The sequence below is a fragment of the Passer montanus genome, unplaced genomic scaffold, assembly GCF_014805655.1.
Source record: "Passer montanus isolate IOZ18808 unplaced genomic scaffold, ASM1480565v1 scaffold24, whole genome shotgun sequence".
In the NCBI taxonomy this organism is placed as follows: Eukaryota; Metazoa; Chordata; class Aves; order Passeriformes; family Passeridae; genus Passer; species Passer montanus.
Window position 1 is genome coordinate 3659538 of NW_024367037.1, and position 22868 is coordinate 3682405.

General features: G+C 36.3%; 1 long non-coding RNA gene across 2 annotated transcripts; it reads right to left on the reverse strand.

Annotated features, from left to right (window-relative positions):
- Positions 1–377: 377 nt before the first annotated feature.
- On the reverse strand, positions 378–17903 carry LOC120503024. Of its 2 annotated transcripts, none has more exons than XR_005627641.1 (3): positions 17684–17903; positions 5928–6007; positions 378–1258 (listed from the first exon to the last, which is right to left on the reverse strand). It is a non-coding gene; the product is annotated as an uncharacterized LOC120503024 (long non-coding RNA). The 2 variants fall into 2 exon arrangements; XR_005627642.1 differs by having other exon boundaries at positions 5877–6007.
- Between the last annotated feature and the right edge of the window lie 4965 nt (positions 17904–22868).

Genomic DNA, 22868 nt, shown 5'->3' on the forward strand with positions numbered 1-22868 from the left:
TGATTCTCACTTCTGCTTGATAAATAAATAAAGCTGCTCCAAAACACTTAGGATAGGATGCCAAGAAAAGATGTGACATTCCCGATTCTCACTTCTGCTTGATAAATAAAGCTGCTCCAAAACACTTAGGATAGGAGCGTTTAGATGTGCCCAGCTGCATGATAAGCTCATAAAACCTGTTATTTTATTCAATGCCTAACTAATTAATGCTAGTGTTCATCCCTAAATAAAAAATTAAGCTCTTCAGTTTTCAACTTCTGTGCCATATTCTGAAAGCCATTCTGGCTGTGTTTCCAGACATAAAGAACACATGCATAAGGTACAGACTTCAGGATTATTATTTTTTTATTATTATTATTTATTATCAACACAAAAAACAGAATTCAGCCACAGAATATTATCCACCAGTACTTCCCAATATATCTAGAGTATTTGGGGAGGCTGTCTGAAGTCTGCAAAGATTGTAGTCCTGCTCCATACTCCTCAGGAGTGAAGCCAAGCACTCAGAACAGAAGCAGGCAACTTACTACTATATTAAACAATCTTTTATGAGTCAGGCCACAGAAAACCTGTATTTAAATTGGGTTCATTTTTAAAAAGTTTTTTTATTTCTATTGTGTCAAATTGGAAAACCCATTAGCTGTTCCAACATTGTCCACAACCTGCACTAACTGCTGCTCTGGTTTAGGTCTCCAGTGATTCTATTTTCCTTCCTATGGAAGTGAGAGTTTAGAAAAGCTGAAAAAATACCTGCTGATCCCTCTGACTGGAGCAGAGAGGGAGTATTAGAAAATGGAGGAATGAAAAGAACTAGTGAGTAGATACCCAGGGGAAAAGGAGCAGAAGTGGCACGTATTTTAGACCACTGCTTCTCTTAAGCTTCCATATCCTCTATGAAGAAAGAAAAAGCTATAAGTATCCCAAGGACTCCCATTTTCCAGACACAAGCCAGCAGGCCCCATTTGATGATTTACATGTCTAAGACTGCTGGGAAACAACATTCAGGAGAGCCTGAATCAGACCCCAGTCAGCCAGTACTACAGTGCTGGGCACAGCTGAGAAGCGTGCAAGGACATACCTAAACACAACATCAAAATACTACCACTCTGTTCTTTGTTTCTCCCTCATGTTAGTTCTCTGCTGGCCTGAAAGAAGTGAAAAAGGAAAAAAAATGGGCACACTGGTCTGTTTTGTCCTTGCACACTTTCTTCAGAGTCAGCTTGTTTCTCTGTGCTTGAAATCAAGATCCACGCAGTACCTGAAGACAGAAGCACAACAATGGCATCTTACTAATCATATTCTAATTTAAACACAAAAGAAAATCTAAAACACTAACAGTTAAAACCATCCAGTGTGTGCATTCCACAGAATAAATTGTTTGGCCACTACATCAGATTAAAGATTCCTTCTTCAGAACACCTTCCAATAACCATCCATGTGCAACACACCCACACGCCCCAGCAGTGCCTTTGCAACTGCTAGACTGTCAGTGTGAACAGGATTGAAAATATCCCTTGTCTTTGAACATATTGCAGCCTTTTATCTTTTTTGACTCTATATAAAATGGGAGGAGAATAGCTCACTGAGCTTCTAATATGTGCCTGAGCCAGTCACTTCCAGCAACATCTGTGCGGACACAAGCAGGAAGGCAGAATGCTGCCATGCAAAACCTACACCCTGCAGCTTCAAGCAGGACTTAAACTGGCATTGTTGATGAAGGACTTTGTAGCTGGGACCTACAACCAGGGCCACAGGGTTTATCTGCCTACTGGGTTGGAGTTTGAGATCTTGGGGGTTCCACACCTCAGAATGGCTCTAGGCTGTCAGTTCACCTCCAGCAGCATGGCTACACCAGAGCCCTGGTATATGACTGCTCCTGAGGGATAGTCACCAGTAACAGCAATTTTATTTATACATATTTTATTTTTATTTTGTTGATGTTATAGGATTTAAAACAAGCTTTATTTTCTACGCATGGGCTATTAAAATGTGACTCTATCACCTTCAACATCTGGCAATGTATATCTCAAGATGACTTGCTCCAGATTTCAAGGCCTAATAATTTTCAGAGGTCAAAAATAGGCTGTCAGGTAATACGAGGTTGTTAGATCCATTACACAGAATGTTAGGGAAGAATCAAGTTCATCAGAAAGCTCTTATGAAGGGTGAGGAGAAAAATGGCCATCATGCCTTCAGTATAAACCAAGGAAAGACTTGCTCATCACAGTTGTGCCACACTGCTGTGAGACTACCAAGCTTAATTCAGGCTGGATATTTCCTAAATTTTATTTTCACTGAAAATGTTTTAAGCAGGTCACAAGGTGGTACTAAAGGCTGTCCCAGCACAGGTGTGAGTAGCTGAGACATGAGGGAAGGTAAAGGGAATCCTGTTTTCTAGCACATTACCAGGAACCTGAAACAATCATGTTTGAAATGTCTCCTTGCAGTACTTTAGGCCATGTGTTGCCACTCTCTCCTTGCAGTAAGCAACATACCAAGCAGAATACTTGCTTTGCCTGTCATCACGGGTAACAATGGCAGAGTATTTGTGCAAGAAAGATCTCATGACCAAAATTTTGTCAGTCTTCCCATCCTCTGTGGTAAATCACACTCTGTGGAGCAGATCCAGGAAACCAGTCCATGGGGTAAGGTGTTAATACTGTCAGCCTTTTTCTGACTTAGACATGTCCAGGGTGATGTGAGCCACCAAAAACTCATCACTGCTGAAAATTAATCTACTACTTACATTCCTTCAATAAGTATTTTGCCATCTATCTGAAATTTGTGTTTCTATAGATCTTCTAGTGGAGGTTTCATTTGTTTTTCTTAATCTTTATCATGAGCCTACCTTGAACAGTAATCCTGTTGGCAGCAACACAATCCAAGGACCCAGACGTTCTCTTTATTCTGGAGAGACTTATATGTTGGGCAGACAAATAAGGCCCCTCACTTCTGTATGATATTTTTTTAATAGAAATCTGCTTATTCTATAAAAAGAATCTGTCACTGAGAAGCTGTGTCACTGAAAAGGCACAGTAGCTGAAAACTGAAATTTATTGAACTAGGTTCAGCTTTAAATAAATCAAGCCAGTAGTTCTTTCTATGTGAATTAAATTTGCCCAAATAAATGACCCATTTACTATTCAAACATGAGTCCATCTACCCTTAATACTAAAAGCTGAGTGTGACTTCAAAATGGTGCAGGTACACTGAATTTTGCCTCTTCACAAAACAATTTTTCACCCTAATTAAGTAAATAAAACAATAAAAAATTGCAGAAGATTTCTAGTAAAATTTTCAAGGTACATTAACTGCATATTATATTCTTATCAATATATGCTTAACCATTTTCTGTATTATGGAAAATTACCTGTACAGGAAAAATACTTTGCTTGCTATGGTATACACACTAATTAAAATATTCAGTCAGGCTTAATATTTAAAAGCAGCACCAGAAAACTTTATCCCTGTATTAACAAGCACATGGTACTTTTTGTGATTACATTCTTCAGTTTCCAAGTTAATATACTGAAGCTTTCTACCAAAAGAATTTGCAACAATAGATTGTGATGGTAATAATGAAAAAGAAAAGTACAAACATGTCGTTTCACTCACTTTCTAGATAAGCTTCATTTTCCATATAATTTTTTAATTGATGGCTTTATAAGTATTTTTTCCATGTGACTTTATCCAGCTGTTTTAGAAAAACCCTCTTACCCTAATCTCTTAGTACAGATTTCTGAAATACATACAAGGGCAAGTTAGAAGAAAACACAGCATTACTCTAAAACATGCTATCAGAGGAAGAAAACAGCAACAAACTAAACAGCACACAACAAAACAAGTGAGCACTATGCATTGTGATGAAGTCCTCAAACTGGAGTTTTATGATGGCAGCTTAAAGTTTCTTACATGCCCCTGTGTTGCAGCTCAGAATAAGCCAGGGACAGCTGCACCAATTCTCCACAATTAGTCAAGGTCAGACAGTGGAAAGGGAGGACACTCACTATTTGTCAAGAGAACAATGGCAGGAGTCTCAGCCTTTCTCCACCAGGAATGACTGCTCGCTACACACATTCAATCCATGGCAAAATTATGCCTGGCCCTTTTTCTGTAGAGTAGAGAGGGGCAACCTTTCCAGACAATCGAAGTGTAAGAGCTAACAAGGCAGAGCAACAGCACAAAACCAAGCTTGTTTTAAGTACTGAAAGCATATGTTGCTGACACAAATTAATGTTTTGACACTTGCGGAGACAAAGGTATTAATTTCTACAAGCTTTGAGCAAAAAATACTAAACCCCCTAAAACCCATTCCTTCACACTATTATTGGGATTGCACATTTAAAAAAAAAAAATCATTCTGACAAGTTAACAGCAATTATTTTTCTTAGTCTGAGAGGTTTTGTGTGTCTTGGGGTATTTTTAACATGTCTTTTTCATAAACCTAAAAACACATCCATAAATAGTTTAATTTTGGGCAAAGGCACTTCCCGCAACTTTGGCAGGCAACCAGAGATGGAAAACAAGAAAAACAATTAAAAGTATCAGCCATTAGCAGGAGGAGCAAAAAAAGAAAAAACAAAATATTTTTAACAATAAGATTTTGTTTCCCTGTTTAATTAGATACACACAGAGCTGTATTTTGAGTTTCCTTATGACACAGGACAAATACAGAAAAGACAAAAAGTAGTTATAAATAATGGATACAAAGAGTAGTTTTGATACAGAACTTTCACACTACTGCACTGGAAAAAAATGGATTTAATTGTGCAAATTCTGTCACTTGTGTGGACAAGTGTAGGGATGCAGCATGGGCTGAAATTATTATGTGAAACTATATGAAGACCACCTTTTTAACAGAATACTATACATTTAGATGTATTAAAATTATTCATATTCACTGCAAACAGCATTTAAGTAAGGTTATGGCAGTTCTGAAAGCTAACATACTCTTAAGGTTTTTATCACATTTGCATTCATCAAAGCCAAACAATTTTTAGATACTTAAGGTGAGAATTCTTACAATTAAGAAGTTTGAAAGCATTACTCAAAGTGCATATAATTAAAAAACATCAAAGAGGAAACATGCTGTTTCTGGACACCACCTGAAAACTAGATCACATTAGCTTTGGAAGAAAGGAATTTCTCCTTCAGGTAGTTTTTGCAGCTACTAAGATGCAGAAGCCACACCTGTAGTTGCACACTGCCATAAAAGAGGGAAAGATGGAAATCGGTGAACGTTTCTATCAAATCCTTCCTACCCAGTCAGAGGCATTAGGTCAGCCCCAACCATACCAACTTCTTTCTCTGTCGCTGTCCTGCAGACACATCAGAATGTTTGAAAACATCTCTTTTTTCATGTTCACCATCTGTTTGGTGTTTTTTTTACTCCAAAAACCATTTCCCCTGTGATCAGAAGCACTATCAGCCCTGCAGTTAAGGAACCTCTGCCCTAGCAGAAAAACTGATTCTGGAAAGATTCAATAAGAGGAGGAAATGGGAAAGATTTTACCTTGAGTTAATTTCACATTCTAAATATCCTACTTCCATAATAATTGTCTACTGAATCATATCTGAAAAACAGCTCTTTAGTATATTAATTTTAGAATATCCGTTTTCACCTGGAGCAATTTAGAGAAATACTTTAAATTAGCATAAATTTAGTTCTTTGTATATGTAAGACTGATATTTCACTGTAGGAACAGTGCCTGTTAATTGAGACAAGAAATTGGTGCACTACCTTCTAATTCTAAATCTTTAATGGCATTTGGCTATTGCATTGTTTACAAAGCGAGGCATCCTTGACTGGTTTCTTTATCACATTTCCGATGTCAACTGAATAAATTAGAACAGGAAAACGTCAGAGTACAATGTACCTTTTCAAACCATTTGGCTTAGTGAAGCAGGATAGATTCAGGCAAAAATACCTCTTTTCCAGTCTGGTGGCTTTGCAGGAAGTTTCTTCATGTTTAGCAGTCCCTTCCCGTCCTCTCTTTAGAAAGCAGCCCTGGGAGGCAAATGACATTTGTAAATGGAAGTAACCACTTAGGTCACTTTCAAGCTGCTTGCCATACACCTTCTCTACTGATAGGTACAGGCACTACTTCCTGTGATGAGAATTTAAACCTGAAATTTGTTCATTCTAATCTTCCTTTCCCCTGAACCAAAGCAGAAGCTTTTCACCATTCTCCCCTCAGTGGCTCTCATCCATTCGCTAGAAGGTGAGGACAGGCCCCATGTGTGAAAATAGTGCTGATCAATGGAAAATAGGCAATGCCATATAGCACTGAGCAAGGAAATGATTAGAAAAAGGAAGAAATAATTTGTTAAGTTATTCCACTCTTTTCATTAAATCTATCATAAATCAAACAGACCAAAAACCCCACTTGGGAATTACTAGATCTGAGAAAGAACTTATTCAAATGAATTCATCTAGCTAAGGGCAACTGTTATTTAACTGCATATTTTGAATTTTTCAGTATGAAAAACTAGATATTTCTATTCCACACTGACTTTTTGGATGGCTGAATTTTGAAACCTCAGAGCACATTAGGAAATAATATTTTGTGGCATTATTGAGAGGATTTTTTCCCCAATGTGTCTACTGCCATATCAGGTATCAGGTACCTGACTGGTTTGCAAATTTTTGCACATAGTCCAAAAATGGATAAGTATTGCTTGAAATTTTTATCAGGTACAAACTAGGAAAGTGGCAGCATTTTACGTAAAAGGGAAAGGAAGAATAATAAAATCTATATTAATGCTGAATAGCGAGTAGCTTAGAAGATATTTTTATATTATATTAAAGCTACTATGTCACCTTTTATCTAAATACGATTAAAATTCAACTAGATATGTTTCAAATTTAAGCAAAATATTTTAATCTTGTGCTTTCTGAACACTGTGGCCTTTTGAGCATTACAAAAGTATCTATTCCAATATACATGTTCCTCACAAAGAGTTAATAAATGCTTTTTACATAATTGCAGACTGTCCAAAATTCCTCAGTTCATAGCATAATTTGACTATAGACATGTATTCTGCTTAAAACTAGGTCTAAATTTGATGGATGTACAGTTTATCCACCTAGTAAATAAGAGTATAGCAGCACCAGGTAGTTTATAAAATAGAAGTCATGAGTGGTAAATAAAATGCTATAAACAACATTCAGAACGGTTTCTGACCTGTCATTTTGATAGTACGTTTATGCATTTGACAGGGACTGTCTTTTCCTAAAGAGGTTAATAGAGTCACATTTATGTATCACCGAAGTTGAACTGATCTATACAGACTGTCAGGAGAAGAGCAGATGGATGGGTAAATTAGAAAATACTAAAATAACTTTCTTGCTGCTATAATAATGAGGGAAAAGAGGAAGAACTAGGACTCTGGGAATCATTAACTCCCTTCTGATACCGTTCATAGTGTATTAACTTAGGTCCCTATCAATCCAGAGAGCCTGAAATACAGGAAAGTCACCTAAAAGGACCTGGGCAAATTATAAATGGACGCATAGTTATACTCCAAACACATTCTTAATGCACATTTCTGTGAACTGTAACCATCATGATTGCTGAATTCATTTGTTCTAAATTCTATGCTGCAATGAAAAAACCTCTGCCATAAATTGGCAAGGAAAAGAGAAATTCGTCTAATATCAAGGCATTATGGACAGATCAAATAAAACATCTTCATTTAAAAGTAATAAATCTATGTTTAGCTTAACAATTTTCATTACTAAGAGAAAATACTTATGCAGGCAAAAGGCAAAAAGGCAGTTCACAAAAAATTACATCATAAAACAAATTATCATTGGAAGAATCAGTCTTCTTTAATGATGACAAGAGTGTTCATATAAAATCCAGAAAGTAAAATCTAGATATTCTCTGTAATTTGATACTAATCAAGATTAGTAATTCCACTGTGAACTACCCCAATTATAGATAACCCTGCAACAGTTACGGTATAGACTGTACAGTTATGTAATAAAAAGCTGAAAATACACTTTTAAAAAAATTATTTTCATAATTCAATTCCTGAGCATGTATTACTGGACATTAGCAGGAATTTCTGCTACCACAGATCCTATGTTTTGCAGAAACTTTTAATAATTTCACTCTTATCTGTTAGATGCCTTGAATACTTGCCAGAAAAGAAGAACATAAAATAAGTGCATCCATCAAAGTATCCAATCTATAATTCAATAGTTAAAAAAACCCCAAATTCTGAATCTGCATTTCCAGGCTATTGCCTCCAACATCGGCTAAAACCAATGACTAAGATAAGACTTTGAGTTCTGGTATTTGATAAAGCGCCTTGACTTTCAGAGGACAAGTGCTTGCCACTTTCTGAATCATTAAGTAGAAAATTAAGGGCTGTGTTCCTCCATCCTGGCAGAAGCATACCATATGATTTAGGTGATGAGTCACTGAGCTGGAATTTCGATGATCAAATATTCACAATGAGATCCTTGAGAATGAGCTACAGACCAAGACAAGAATTATCCACACAAGTTATCGGGTGAATAGTTTCGAATAATGAGCACATATGAGAGTCTTTGCTTATACAATCTGTGAAGAAAAAAATATCAATTGTGGAATAAATTATAAAATTAAAATTATGTATCTGTCTTTAAAACATATTTGCTACATTATAGTGAACTGTAACCCTGACTGTAAAGGCACTGCCCTTTGAATTTCTAAGTGCAAAGTTTTCACAATAGCCATGCACTGCAAGAATAATAAATGTCTGAATGGAAGCGATGGTGCAAGTTTGTTATGGAACAAAAAAAATATATTGCTTCTTTGATCAAAGGTCAGGCCTAGAGTAGCAATGCAAACACACATAGTCTGGAAATAGATGAGAAGTATTTCATAAATCTAGCAGAAGTGAAAGCTGTCACTAGTTTCTTTTTATGAGCTTGTTTGATGAGAGTAGCCTGAGGTACCAATTAAAGGGAGTTACTTTATGACATTATTAGTGCAAAGCGTGTTCAAAGGTGAGCCTATTTGTCATGCCTGATTAGCACCAAGTATGGGAAAAAATTAAAATGGTAACAAACCAAGTAAAATCTGTTTTTAAAAAGATCCAGTCAAATTGATTTGACTTTCACTTGTTCAAATGCAAATTCGAGTTGCTCAGAGCTTTGTTTTCTTTTGTAGACTTTTTGTAATTAGGATTCAGAATACAATTTCCTATCAACCCACAGGTACCATGACAGATATTAATAATACAGTGCAGCTAATTTTACCGAGTATTTGCGTGGGAGGTTTTGATTTACTGGGCTTTCTAATCATGCTGTTATTTCTCATTCTAAACCACTTGACTGATTTTCTTACCAACTCTTCACTGGAAAAAAAAAAGAGCATATAAACCAAAATTGTCAGCAATTAAGCTAGGTGGCAAGTAGGCTTACTAACTAAATCTCAACATTTCCTTTAAATAGCTCTAAGGCTTGCAATCTCTTCTAGAGAGTCTAGAAGAACATTTTTCATCCCAGTCAGGAAACTATATGAAACTTTGACACTAGATTTCCTATAAAGGTAATCTTTTTCTAGACTATAATAGTCAGTGGGGCTTTCCCTTTTCCCTGCTTCCTTAACTAAAGAAGCTTTATTAACAATTCCCCAAAATTCCTGATTTTGAAATCTGAAATTTATCAAAAGTCATTGGTTTTGTAACTTTCCCCTTTATTAACAATCCATAAATTTTTCTTCCCGTCCTAGTGTGGATCAAAATAAAAGTTACAGTCAAAGTCAATCATATTTGAAAAAGCTCATAGGGATAAGGTGTACCAGTTGACTTATATACTAACCCTCAACTTTTTTATTATTAAATGCAATCTAAAACTAATTGTGCTAAAACATCACTCTTTACTCATAAAATTTCTTACAGTGATATCTGGACTTGAAACTGTGAAATCAACTTCTCTTGCTCTCTGTCCTAAATAGGACTCAACAGAAGCCAGAAAAACCCAGCATCAAACTTTCACAGTAATCTCCCTTCTTCTACAATATCAGAAAAAATTTTTCATTTTATTGTGAATCCTAAATATGTGCCTCCAATATATAATTCTGTAAGGAGAACAGCCTTTATGAGACAGTGACATTCTATATGAAAAAAAAAGTGTTTGAACCTAGTCCAATATTAAAACAGTGGTTGTATCTAATTCATCTTAATTAATCAGGAGGATGCAGATACCATATATGCATGCCATGTACCAAGAATCTGCTCATAATTGGTGTGCAGTGCACAGTCCCCTGCAGATGTGTAGACCAAGTACACAACATATGTAACTGGCTGGCACCCCCTTTTATAAAGGGATCTCAACAAATTGAGATTTGCTCGATAACATTTTGTGCCTGCCCAATAATTAGCTTTGAAAAGTTTGTTTTCTATTTCTACACCCTCCTGAAAATGCAAAAGGTGATTTCATTAAAATTACTACAGAAACAGACTCCTGTCACTGAACTCTATATGCAGGTCATGCTCTTTCACAGTTTCCAAGGGAAGAAATTATGGCATGATGCAAATTAGATTCTCAGCCAAGTTTTTTTCCTTAAAAAATCTTCTGGACACTAAATTGCCCTTAAATATTCTCTTTGGTTGCCCAAAACTAAAACTAGTTGGAATTCCAGTGTAAGACAAGAGAATTCAATTCAACTGCATTAAAAAAAAATTCAGAAGCCAAATTAAAAAAAAACCGTCTTGACAGAGAATAAATAAGCAACGTTTATTTTAGATTTAGCATGTCCAACCACATTCCTTAAATGTACGCCTATATGCATTTTCATGGGAACTTTTCCTAAGTGCCTGATAATCATTAAACAAGTAAACCTGCAGCAATTCCTTCTCTCTTTCCTTACCCTTTCCTTGTCATGAATAAGCTGATCTGATACTTTTAGAAGTAGGGTCACTTCTGATCTTTGTCCTTTGTTTATGTCGCTTTACTTTATTTATAAGGTGTTCAGTACTATGCATTTGTCTTCCTACTTTGCAATACAAAAGTTAAAAACTTCTGCCTTTGTACTAAAAATATGGAAGTCAGAAGAAGTGCTAAGAATAAAACTCACTTTTCAGCTTCAGCACATTAATCACAAATGACTTTTGGCTCCAATATGGGTGTGAAAAAAGCTTATTATAATAATAGGTACTTCTTATTCTAATAAGAAAGAAAAAAATGAAATACAGAGAAAAGCTTGGGGGCCAGGTGAAGACAATGTACAGACAAGAAAAAAATTAGCAGGGAATTGTGGGAGGCCTATGAAATACCAAGTAAATATTTTGGAATTTCTCCACTTAACTTTCTACAAGATACTTTAATTACCTGTTTTCCATAATCTTGCTTTCATGCCCTAACCTAATTATCTCTTCTAATAGAAAGGTCAACCAAAAAGGCAATAAAGGAGGAGGAGAAAATCTCACCTAAGCAATCTTATGAATTAATACTAACAGTAAAAAATTCTTTATTTCCTAGAATGATTGCAAAAGCCAAAAGCTTTTCAGACTGAGAGAAGCAGCAAAGTAATTTCTCATTTTCCTTCAAAAACTTCCTCCTATTGTTTATGGAAGGTTTACCAGCTATTGACACCTACTTCACAGAAAATCAAACTAAGGAAATTGATATTGCATTTTGGCCTGAAACTGTGGAATTTGTTGCCATTCTAGCAGGAAGAAGCCAAGCAAAGGTCGGTCTCTGGCTATTACCAGCTCTGCCTTCAATGCTTGACACTTCTGCTGTACTATTACAGCATTTTAGCCCACCACAAGTCTCCAATACCCTGACGTTAGCATTCTTGTCCAGTGACTCAGAAAATGTCCTTTTGGTAAAATATGTGAGTGTGTTGCACTGATACCAGAATATTATTCTTTACAAATCTTGGTATATATCCTGGTATGGCAAAAATATTCTCCATTAGAAATATTTGTTCAGAGAGAAAATAAGATCCAAAGAATGAAAAGCAGATTGGGATAGAAGTTCATCCAGAAATACTGAAGTAGCTTGTTTGGGGGAAAAAAAAAAAAGAAAATCAGAATTTTGAGGAAATCAATAGCAACCAAAAGGGTTGGGATTCATTAAGTGTGAAATGTTGGAATGAGGTTAGTCCGTTGGGGACTGGGCAACATTTTGACCTTTCTACCTAACCTAAATAAATACTCTTGTATTTTCCCTGTCCAGAAGATGCTCTGAATATTTATTGTTCTATACTACACTAAAGTATGAAAGCAAGTCTTCTGTTTCTGGGTCAATAACCTGTAGAATTGGAAGAGAGTTTTTTCCCTCTTCATTGTGTGTGTTGAGGTCAGGATAGGTTAGAACCATCAAGCACCATCGACTTCTGAAGTCAGGGTATGGAGAAGTGTGAAGCTTCTTGTGAGCTGTAGTGTGTGGGGGGGATAGAATATAAGAAAACAAAGATAGTACAGAAAGTAATCTCACCCCAAGGAGCTGCAGCTGGGCCAATTACCAAAGATTAGGAACAGGCCTGACTTTAACAGGCCACAGCTGTGACCAATAAGAAGAAGAGTGCTATAAGAGAGTGGGTTGGCTGGCTGAGAAGGAACTGGAGTCAGTTGGCTACTTTGTGAAGAAGAAAGAGTCAGTGCTCTGAGGAGCTGTCCACTAGAATACACCAAGAAAGTACGAAACGTTTGTGATAAAGAGACAACAGTATGGAACTTTTGCAATAAGATGACAACAGTGAATGCTGAACATCATTTCCCACAACAGTGCAATATTTCTTGATCAACAGCAAGCATCACAACCAGCATTAAGGGTTTGTAGGGAAGGAATTATCACCATTATCATCTGACTTACAGGACTACCCACTACAGAATAATGCCATGATCATTTGGAGGTATCTTGACTCATCAGTTCCCTAATATTGCTGATACATTTGGAACTGATGATACCCAGTCACTCTTGGTACTTGCTCAACATAGAAGGAAGGCACCAGAGAAACAAATATTGTAGTAATGTGCCCACCATGTTATGTTTTCCCTGGATACCCAGGGAAAAAGGCAGAATTCTGAGTGCATCACTTGCAGATTTCCCAGCACACAAAGAAACTTGATTCCAAACTCAGTAATAATTTCTGTGCCTCAAAAACTGTGCACATTGCCACCCACATCCCAGCATAAAGGAAGGACTATGCAGATTGCATACTTTAAAAAAAAATGTTCTTCTGAAGTGTTATGTACAACACACACTGAAGCAGTAAGAATTATTATTATTATTCCCCTTCTTACGTACTCTGTTTAACCACATAAAGGGACAATCAACTAAACCAATGCCACTTTAACTATAAAACATTTCACTGCCCTAGGGAGTTAATCTACTCAAAAGTAATTCCCAGACACCTAGCTCTCCATCCATGATCCCTTCATCTGTGTTTCTGCACTTCAAAAAGCCAAAACTTCTCTGATGATTTATCTTAAAATGCTAAATTGGAGTACTTGGGAATGAGCATAAGATAAAACTCTACGTGCTTATCTTGAAATTTATTTAAAAAATAGTTGCCACACAAAACTTACCTAGCAACGACTGCTGGCATTACAACACAGAAAAGAATGGCCAGCTAATTTTGGACTTGTGTTGTTATACTAATTTCTTTCAGATATTTTCCATTCTAGAAGACCTACCTCTTTGTTATCAGCTGCCAATTATTACAAAATTCTTGCTTAATGCCTGTTAATATCCATTTTGAATCCTTGTATCATTTTTTTTCCACCAGACTTTGTTTTCCATATTTAGATTTACCAGTCTCAAAGACTGACAACACATCTTCATGGAGAAATAAGGAGATATAAAATATAAAGGAAGCTCAAAATAGTCTTGAACTTTCACTAGGATTTTTTTTTCCTTTTTAAATTTTTTTTAAGGGCAGCTTCTTAATATATTCTAATCTTAGAGGATTACCCAATAGCATTTGACTAGGAAGCCCTTAATATCCTTACAGCAGTGTTGATAGTCAAGGTGACAGAAGTCTTGCTTAATTTATCGTGCAGTAGTTGACCCTAGTCAATGTATTTATGACTTCTGTGGAACTGCAATTCAAATTTAATTGTTCCCATTATATTGCAAACTCTGTTTGTATACTAAATGTTAGAGGACTATAACTCACAGATAAGGGGATGTATTTAGAAAAAGAAGCAGTGTTATTGCTAAGAGCATGTAATATCTTCTGAAGCCTACTTAATTTAGAAAATGGTTTAAGATCTTGGTGAATGTAATTGGCAAGCTCATCTCACGTGGTGAAAGTCCCGAATTTTTAGGAGAAACAAACTATTTTACAACAAAACATTGGACCATCTTCAGTCCTTTACAGCACAAGTTTATAGAGGAAAACACAGAATATCCCAACTTTTCATTGGCACATATGCCACTTTGCTGTTTAAAAGCTAGGATACTGAGTAATACTTTAAAAACGTATATTCAAATTTTTTCAAACATATTCAGAAAATAACTCATTTTTTAGTATAGGACAATTTTTACACTGACATAAAGTTATCTGTATGTATTTAAATAAAAACAATAGTGAATGTAGCACAATGGAAGAGACATTTAACCTGTGAATTGCAAGGTTATTTTTGTAGCTGTGTCCTGTCCAACCAGTACAGCACATGATTTATGGTCTCCAGCAGAGCTTCATCATCATTGTTCTCACCTTTATTTCCATCATAGTTAATTAAAGGGAAGGTCATTGTCACCTTATGTTTTAAACCTTCTTAACATAATATATCACCCTGGGTACGGTTTAATAAGGAGAACTGTGAAGGAATGCTGTTATAGGAAAAAAAACTTTGGAGCATAATCTATCCTGTTAACAATTACAACTTAGATTTACACATAATGAAAGTTAATAAGCAGACAGAATGAAGGCTACATCTTGATACTCATTCAAATCTTGATTAATTGTCTGTGTGATCTCATGGAATAAACAGTAGTATGCTTTCCTTGACTTCAGGCATATGTATGTAGAGTGAGTTTCTAAATCCGATATCTTCCCTTGAAATCATTTTAGCATACAAAACACTGTGCCAGTTGGAAAGAAAAAAAAAGGCAAAACATGTATTTTAAACATTACCAAAGAAACCTCTTTTGACATTAGATATACAAAATAAAAAACCTTTAAATTTAAGATTGGCTTAGACAGATTACAAAATATTCAGACAATGAAGACAATGGGTCTTAATACAGTTTCAGTAGGTGTTAGCTTTTTTTAAATGCCTAAGGGAAAAATTCAAACTGACTTATAATTATCTCCTAAAGAAAACCAACTCTCTAAAACACACATAGATCTTGAGGGGGAAATAATTTAAATATATATTTAAATCTTAACTCCAGAAGAGCTCAAAATATCTTCTGTGCTTAATCTATACTAAAAATTTGATAACTAGTATGCTGTTTACATAATTGGCCAAAATGTGGGTCAAACATACATGGAAATTGGAGCTCCACAGCACTACTGTACTAGTTAGGTACAGATAGTAATAGAAAAACTAAATGCTGAATTTGTGGTTTCCCAAACTTAGGTTCATTCTAGAAGACAAAGCTGAATTTTATTGTAGTATTAGTGGACTGTATTACAAGCCTTAAAAGAGGCAATGCACAAAAGTACAGTCATTTGCATGTATAATGCCTCCTGTCCTCATGCTCTAAACACATCAGACTTGAACTTGTCTTTATGGACACACCTTGCCTAGCTGGAAGCAAGTTTGCACCTCAGCCAGCTGGGCTGTCCAGGTAAATCATGGACCACAGAACTAATCCGTCTACTGATAGCTAAAAATTTGGATCCAGACATAAAATTCTTGATTATCAGATAATTTGGAATTGCTAATTTTGTGTTCCTTACTATACAAACCAAAATTCTCCATCAGTGGAGAAAGTAACTTCTCGCTAAGGGACTAGAACCATACCGATCCAGGACCTCCTCATTGTAGCTGCAGTGCTTCCAGTACTGCCTCCAGTATGCATCTCTGACATGTTAATCTGTTTTTAGATGGTGGTTCTAAGATTTGAACAGTGCTTCAGTGGTTTGAGGAGTCAGAAAACAAATTCATGGTTGACGTGAGACATTTTTATCAATCCATTCCAATGACTTAGTTGGAAACATCAGAAGAACAGCTAACAACTTGGACAACTCGCCTTCGATACCAGCAGTACTTTTGAAAGTACATCTCTCCAGACCCCAGAAATAGAATATTAACAATATATTGGAGACAATAAAAGTATGTTATCTCCCTATTTGTCTTGACTTGTCTTCTGGCAGCATTATTGAAAGCCCTAGATGTCTGAGATCCTGTAAGAAGTTCCATGGAAAAGTCACAGATCAGGTATAGACAGCATGAAAGAAAGGCACAATATACTCAGCACCATGCTGAGAAAATTGTGGCACTTCAAGACAAACATATTAGCATATTCATGCAACAACAAACTCATTCATGCATGTGCAGAATGTTACTGTGTAATTGTGTGGGAGGGTGGGTTAAATACTGTGCACTGTATCAGTCACCATAGAAGTAGCCTTCGCTCTTAATACTCTGATACAAAATTCCTCTTAAACACCAACAAATAATTTTGGCCAATAGCATAAATAATTTACTGCAACAGTGTTGATATTTACATCACATCCTGTGCATATACACAGCCAACTCATCAGGAGCTCCAGTCACAGCAGTCTTCTTTCTATAGAGCAGCCAAAAGGAAAGCAGGGAAATAAGCAGGGATGAATTCAGCTCTTAAGATTCCCCATAACCAGTTGTTTGACTTAATCTACTGTGAAGCTCTCAGCCATATTTATTAGAGCAGTTCATTTTGCTTCAGGACAGAAGTATGCCACAAAGCCTAAAACTAATGTTAGTACTTTAAATATCCAACCAGAAAAATACAGCCAGAGAGACCTCTCACCATATAGATTCGTAAAAGAAAGAACCCTGGCCACAAAATATAATCCACACTACACTTGAACTGCTGGAAACCTGAAAAAACAACCAGATGTTTTAGTTCATGTTTCCTTCCAATTGTATTTACTTACTGTCTGTTGTTGTATAAAATGAGATGTTTAGCAAAAGAATATCTTTTGCATAAACAGCGTATTGCTTTAGCTCCTTTTGAGATGTGAGGAGATCTCTTAAATTTTGAGACCTTAGCATTGGCCTCTTGATACTAAGTCTTAGCAGTCTTAAGCATTTAGGTGAGTCAAAAAAAAAACAAAACAAAAAAAACCAAAAAAAACCCACCAAGAAATAATAACCTTGATGCCAAAATACCACTGAAAAAAACAAAAAACCTGTATTTCTATCACACATTTGGCAAGCCTTCCGACCTCCCATTAAGGAAGGTGTGTGTAACTCACTGTGCCAGCTCTGACTGACATACAAAGATAAACCTGGCCCCTACTTTAGAAGCTCCTGCTGACTAACATGTTGAACACAGAACTTACAACTTCTTATCAAATCTGAACTAATTAGCTAATTACTAGCTGCATGAAGCTTCTTGGGTCTTCATCTACACATCAAAGATCCATAATTAATACAACCTTCATAGTTCCTAATGGCTTTGCACCCATCTTTGAGCAATATATTCACTGCTCCTTCATTTTCAGGGGTTCCCCATTATCCTCTTTTCCTCCCCCCACTTGACTTGGCACTAATAGGAAAGAAAGAAAAGATGACCTACATTTGCTTTGTGCAGTGACCTGCGCTCCCTGTCCCTTCCACAAAAACTGAGGCACTGGATGTAAGATGAAGGGTCTTTCCAGGCATAGAGGCTGCCACTTCTCTCTTCTGATGGTACCCAAAGCAGAGTCCAAAATCAGTTATGCAACATGTCAACTCTGACAGAGATCCTACCTGCTGAGAGAGACATTATGTTAGCAAACACAGAGTCTGCCTTTGAAGGAGAAGCAGTCTTATGAGGAGCAGCTGCAGGAACTGGGGTTGTTTAGCCTGGAGAAAAGGAAGTTCAGGGGAGACCTTACTGCTCCCCACAACCACCTGAAAGAGGGTGTAGCCAGGTGGGTGTCAGTCTCTCCTCACAGCTAACAAGTGACAGATGAGAGGAAATAGCCTTGGTTGTGCCAGGAGAGGTTTAGATTGGATATTAGGAAAAAATTCTCCAGGGAAAGTGTTGTTCAAGCATTGAAAGGAGCTGCCCAGGGAAGTGGCAGAGTGCCAATCCCTGGGTGTGCTCAGAACACATGTGCATATAGCACTGAGAACATGGTTTAGTGGTGAACATGATGATGATGATGGTGGTGGCTGGACACCATAATCTTAAGAGGTGTTTTCCAATCTTAATGGTCCTAAGATTCTACACAGCCATGTAAATTCTTGTTTTCAGCTCACCTGAATTTTGCTGGCACAGATTTGCTCTCATGTGGCAAAAAAAAAGTCTCCTTTTTAAGAAGCTTTGAACAAGTTTACAACTTTCACTGCCTACACACTTGACACAATTTTAGTACTTCCACTAATCTGCAATATCCAATCAACCCTGACACTGATTATTCAGTAACAGCTCCAGCTTGCCTTTACAATGACTCTTGAATGGTTTCTCAATGCAAAATATGCAATATCCTCTCCTCAGGTGAGCAACCCCCTTAGTAGTATCAACCCTCTCCTGACAACGAGAGAGACGTCTGAAAAGAGAGCCCTTGGGATCTCACCTCATACTGCAACTGTCCTCTCCTCAGGTGAGCAACCCCCTTAGTAGTATCAACCCTCTCCTGACACCTGGAAATAATTCCAGCTACATTAGAAAGGAAGTTCCTTAGAAATGAAAAAGCAATGCAGTAATGAAAAGGCAATGTAGAAAATGTAGTAATGCAGCAGTTTGAGCCTCTAGAAGCAGCAGTGGGACAGATAAGAGTAGGTCTTCTTAATAGCTCTTCCAAATTCCATGGCACCATCCCAGCCTCTTTTGCCTCCTCCACAAATTAGACAGCATCTAAGTATCAGCTATCTTAAGGAAAACCTTCTGCCCAGGTGGTCATCAGCAACAAGAATGGGATAAAATAGAAACTGTAAGAAAGGTGAGTCCTAATGTGCCCTAATTTATAGTGGAGAAAAGCATGAGCTTTTTGGCCTCAGGGACTTGGAGTCTTTACTTGACACTGGTATTTAAAGTGACAGATGATTACCCAGAGATGGAAATAATGTGACATTAAAATATTCCCCAAGAAATAGAACATTTGATACCCTAGCTCAAGAAACCTACTCCCAAATAATAATAAAAATAAAATAATAATAAGCATCATAAAAGTCAGGCTGGCTTGTGGGGCAGCATGGAAAATCTGGTTAAGTAAAGCTAGTGAAATGACCCTATGTCTAAGAGCAAGATCTGCTCTTAATGCCTAACAAAGCCATTTAAGGATTGGGTAAATGAAATCAGTAATGAGACTCACACGGGAACCACACTGAATGAACTTCACTTACTGACATGCCTACATATCCCTGCTATGAAAGAGCTCACGGTCAATACTCTATCAGTAGCTGTATATCAGTCTACAGAGACCCCATCTCACATTATAAATACCAATGCATTCTCAATTAATAACCAAAAAAGCACACTCACAACTCACTGATGACCTTCATAGTAGCAAATAAATCTTTGTACCCCCTAAAAATTACGGTATTTTTCTTCCCCAGCCTCTCACCCTCAAAGCATACCTTTTTCTATTTCATCTCAAGACTTAGGAAATTCACACTGTTTGAAAGTACAGCCAGAGAGTTCTTCAACACAGACAAAATATCACCTGTCAAAAAGCCCCCACATCTTCTATATTTTTTATGGTTTGAAATATGACAATAATGCCATCTATTAATAGTCTGAGGCTGTATTTACATGATTCTTTAATTTATCCTGATTGTTAGGTTACAGAAAGGTAGCTGGTCTCACAATTGCTTGCCAATTCAGCATGCCCCTCTCCAGTGTGTCTGATTTGCTGAAGAAAAAAAGTTAAAAATTGAGAAACAAGTTCAATTCTCAACATTACACAATAGGGGTAGAGAATAGCTAGCAATAAAAAATATATACATTTCAAGCACTGTTTACTATTTATATCTTTATAAATCATGTATAGCATCCTGCTCTATTCATATTTTTACAGCATAAATTACGTAGGTGACAAGTTGTGACAGTCATACAAAATCTGATTTTATGACATTTTTCCACTTGCTGTCTTTGGTATTAAAAAAATCAGGTTAATGTCATTCTGCTTTGTATTTATAGTTCCTATAGAAAGACATGGAAAAATTTCAGAGTAGGTTAGTCACATTGATATGCATTTGTTTTCCTACATAACTGAGTCTGCTTACATATAAAATCAGTAAATGTACTGTAATCCATGTCTCAGCAAGCCAGCACTGTTTATATTAATTCATATAAAAAATCTTGTATACTAAGAAATGTCTATAAATATTCTCTTTGGGATTTCTAAATTTACCTGCCTCTTTAAAAATTATTGCTGTTTCTCTAGTGACTCTGAAGAGAAAACACACTGAAAATATAAAGGTCTATTTCTCCTCCCCTCAAAGCAATTATCATTGTGACTTGCTTTAGTGAGAGTAGGACTACATAAAACCTTTCTAAGTGGATGTAATTTACAAATCAAGACTAATCAGTTAACATTTTCTCTGACTTTCTCAACAAAATCTATCCTCCTGAAGAAAAAAAGGAACACCAGCAAACAGCATTAATTTCCTCATATACTAGAAAACATACAATATTCTTTATGCTGCCAACACCTCCATAATAGCAAATACAGGCACATACTAAATAAACATTGAATTTTATTACTTACAATATGGCAAGAAACACACCCTGTAGATTCTTCAAATTATGGCACAAAGTTATAGAGAAAGTCATGATGTAGCTGTCTGGAAAACCTGAACAGCTTTCTTGTTCTCAGCACAAAATTGGAAAGAAAACTATTTCAGGGTCTATGAGAGTTAGCTAAACAAAAGACAAGAACTCATAAGAAAAAATAAATACCATTACATTTGCTTTTCACACAGCAGTGGTTTAGCACAGATGGTGATTGACCAAAATTTCAGTTATTACACAATAGGATGTCCCTGCACATCCTAAAAAGGAAACACGTAATCACTTTTTGTCAAGACTGTTTTCTCTTTTTTTTTTTAATTATTATTATTTTATTTGGCTGATTTGAGGATTGTTTTCTTCTGCTTAGTGTTAGGAGGATTTATGAATATTAGGGGGAGTTGCTTGTTTATTTGCTTTTCCAGTTATTAATATTGCCGGTCCATAAACCACACTACCCCACATATTACGTGATACACCCTGTCTGAAGACATTCCTGCTCCTTTTTCCCTGTGAAAACAAACAAAGGTTAAGGATTGTGTGCTAGCAGGTTTTTATGACTGATTGTCCAAAATAGGGTAGGCGAGAGGAACCCAGGATAGAACACCAAAGGACCTGTAGCATAAGGCAAAAAAGAAAAAAATAAACCCTTCTCACTAGGAGAAAGTTATAGAATAATTTCAAAATTAGCCTGTTAAATATAGCACACTTTTTTTGAGCTTCTTGGACATGTTTTAAACTGTAAATAGTTCCTAAAAAATAACTTAATGTTTTGATAATTGTTTGAAATATTGCCCAGAACTACAGTAGCATTTTTATCTCTACACCAATACATTCTTTAAACTCATCTGTACACAACTTTTCCATTTCAATTTTTGTCATAAAGCCACCAGGCTGTTTTTGAGGCCAAAGAAATATTTCTCAAGTTCCTGCATGAAGGCAAAACTCATTGCTTAACAAATGCTACTAACATTTTATGAAACAAATCATTTATTATGTTGTAAAAATTGCAAGGTGTTTCTTGTATCTCTCATTTTCCACTGCCAAAGAGCACTCTAATGGCATGCTCTAAGGGAGCTTGCAAAGGCACAGGCAAACATGCAAAAACTACTCCAGTGATGGGAGGCCAAAAGATAAGATCTCTTACAAATCTATGCTGCTTTACTGTAGGCTTTTCAATATGCCTCAGCAAAGAACCCTTTCTAAATATTTTAGCGGGTTATTTCTGCTCTTTCATTTCAGCCAATGATATTCCAGCCCTCCCAGCATGTTTTTCAGAGAATATGCTGGAACATATCTAACAGCACACATCACTGTGTTTTTCAGAAGACAGTCCCTATTGAGTAAGTAAGTACCTGGGAAGAAATGCATTAAGTAAACGCAAACGAAACTAGTAATGACTATGCAACACGTTAATCTGAAAGAACTACTATCAATATCTCATGTTAATTCTGTCTCAGAGGAGCACCTTCTTGTATGACTACCATATGCTTTTATCCTTTAAAAATGTCGACTCTCTCTAGTGCCTATTAGAAGGATTTCTCCCAGGCCTTGTGATCATGTTTCAAACCACTTATACTCTTGGACAGCCAAGGGACTGCATTTTCTCTATTAGAAACCTAATGCTGAATACTCAATACTTCAATGTGTCAAATTTATGTGTGAGCATGAATTAAAAAGCACCAGGCAGTGAACTAGCAAAACGTCAGGAAAACATTCAGCACTGCTCCAATCTGATACATGTATCTCTGTCAAGCTGCCATCTTTCATTGGTGCAACACCACATTATGCATCTCAAAATCCACAACATACTGCATTGGCTCTATAAATATTTCATCTTCATGATATTTAAATAAGACTTAAGTAAAAATTAGATAATTATATTTCAATTATGTCAGTTTAGAAAATAAAATTTGAGCAACACTGACTTTTTTTTTAACTTGATATCTGTTAGGAATTCATTTTCTGTTTCCAGGAGTAAGACAAGAAAAGACTACAACAGAATCTCCATAATTAAAACAGTCATATTTTGAGATGCATAACC